This window comes from Crocuta crocuta, unplaced genomic scaffold, assembly GCF_008692635.1.
Source record: "Crocuta crocuta isolate KB4526 unplaced genomic scaffold, BGI_CrCroc_1.0 scaffold312, whole genome shotgun sequence".
Lineage (NCBI taxonomy): Eukaryota > Metazoa > Chordata > Mammalia > Carnivora > Hyaenidae > Crocuta > Crocuta crocuta.
In genome coordinates this window covers 1,615,147-1,617,682 of record NW_027527378.1, presented here as the reverse complement: position 1 = coordinate 1,617,682, position 2,536 = coordinate 1,615,147, and the positions used below count along the sequence as shown (strand labels likewise).

General features: G+C 38.8%; 1 protein-coding gene across 1 annotated transcript in view; it reads left to right on the top strand.

The window, feature by feature from the left end:
• Positions 1 to 2,536, top strand: part of EIF1AX (eukaryotic translation initiation factor 1A X-linked) — a 19,777-nt gene that overhangs the window by 945 nt on the left and 16,296 nt on the right. The window lies entirely within an intron of this gene.

The following is a 2,536-nucleotide window of genomic DNA, read 5'->3' as shown; positions in this document are numbered from 1 at the left end:
CACGCTGTCTCTCTCTCTCTCCTAGAAATAAATAAAACATAAAAAAAAAATAAATAAGAGTCATAGTTTTCTTGTAACCTGTCCAGTCTCTTATTTCCTCTTAGATGGTAATTGGATCACCTCGGTAAGTATCTTCTTCTGACTTTATTTCTAGTGAGACTTCCAATTTCCTCACTAGACTGCAAGCTCTAATAGGCAGTAATGGTATCTGTCTTAAATCACATTGAATTGCTAGCACTTGACACTTGGTAGATGCTCAGTAAATATTTGTTGTATTAAGTCACCTTCCTTTTGTAGACTTCACTCTCAGGTGAATAATAATAGGTTCCGTGGGAACAAGACTTTTGCATTAAACTACATTAAATCACGTGTAGTTCACTAGCCTCCTTTAAAGTTGTAGTCTCTTACATGGCAGTAAGATAGACGGGAGTGATCAGGGTATGGTTAATTTTGATAAATTGACAAACAATAGATCGTTCTGTATAAATAGTATTTGAAGCTTACAAAAAATATAATAGATAATACAGTGAACACCTGGGAATCCATTATTGTGAACTTGAGAAGTTAAAACACAGAATCAGTTAATTCTCTTTGTGTCCCTCTTTCCAGTCCTCTTCCCCTGTCTTCTTGGTCTTTGGAGGTAACAGCCATTCTGAATTTGGTGTTTATCATTCCAGTACGTGTACAACCAATCTGTTCCCTTAGAGGAACAGTGCTTTCCAAGACCCCTGGATTTTATGAGATGAGGTTTACTAATGTAGAAATAAATTCATGTTTTTTGCTTGTTTTTCTTTGTTGGGAAAGCCGGAAGTCCTGTGAATATAATTTTGGTGATGCTCTCACAAGGATATAAATTGCCATGAACTGTGTGTTGAATGACTTGTTTTAGACTGATTCTTACCAGTTTATTTCCTCTACGATCCTGTAGATTCGTTTGGCTTACTACCTCAGGAAAAAGGGTATCCTTTGGTCCACTCTTGATGACCATTTGGGGTAAGGTGCTGCCACACTTTGAGGAAGTTACTACCTATAATTTTAAAATTGCCACTCCTTTGGGAAGGTATGGACTAGTTTTGACGGACTCATTCAAAGAATTGCCCAGCTTGGGTATATAACTCCGTAAACAAAGCCGTTAAGATCCTTGCCCTAAAGGAGCTTTCACTCTGTTTTGTCTGACTTGAATGATTAATGGCTTGAAGCAGAAGTTACTTTACTCTTCCGGGGAAATCAGTTTTGCTTTGCCTTAAGAATGCCTCACATACTGAACTCTAAGGAGTCTGAGTGGGTCAGGAAATTACAGAGGCCCACCTGACAATAGCACCAAGCATTATGAAACTGCCCTTAGAACTGATTAAGTGCACTGGATTCTAGAAGTTCTGTGTCTCTCTCTGCAGTGGCCGGGTACATATTCATTATTTTCTTTGGACTGTGAACCATTTGCTGCTTCCAGGTTCTACCCATGAGTTCTTTTAATATCACTACCACTTACAGCCTTTCTCCCACCTTGTGAAAATGGCCACCAGTGTGGTTTAGTAGGTTCTGGAATGGGAACAAAATGCTATGGAGAGAGACCCTAATGTGAGGGCTAGGAACAAAAAGATTAGGTTTGAGTCTCTTCATCCATACACCCTGGAATGTGTTAAAATTCTCAGGGGTTCAGTTAATTAAGTCCCTGATAAACTGGGGATAAATATTATTTCATAGGGTGACTGTGACAAGTAAATGGGTGGCTTTATCGTATAATGGTTAAGAGTATAGTTAAGTGGGGACACACTGCTCACTTCAAATCCCAGATCTCTCACTTCATATGATATCGCCTTGGATGAGTCACTTAACCTTTCAGAGACTATTAATCTCTTGTGAAATAAAGACAAAATAGTACCTGTCTCATAGGCATAGGCTTGTTAAGGGTGAGTTACCAGGACAATGAGAAGTCTATCTACTTGGACTGAAGTATAAGATAGTGGAAGAGAAGTATTGAGAGGTCGACTGGTGTGTTTATAGGTTGAGAGATTTATGTTCTTTAAAGTGATCATGTTACCACTAACAGAAATGGGGGTGTTGGTTAAGGACCAGGTTTGTAAAGAAAAAAAAAAAAAATGAAAAAAAATTGAGTTTTGAATAAAATCTGGAGCTTGAGATGACAGCAGCCCATTCATTGGAGCCATTAGAAATATGAAACCAATGCTTAGTTGAAATAGCAGGCTGAGATATAAAATTATTAGCATAGAAGTGATAAATGTAAGAGAAAATTTAATTTCCTTAGAAAGTGAGTTAGCAGATGGTAGGACTTCGGAATTAATGAAGCTCCAGAGGAATAGGCATAATGTGGGGTGGGGGCTCATAAAGATCAAAAATAATGCAAGTGGCAGGGCGCCTGGGTGGCTCAGTTGGTTTAGCGGCTGACTCTTGATTTTGATCTCACGGTCCGTGGGTTTGAGCCCTGGGGAGCCTGCTTGGGGTATTCTCTCTCTCTCTCTCTCTCTCTCTCTCTCTCTCTCTCTCAGTAAATAAACTTTAAAAAAAAAAAAATAGT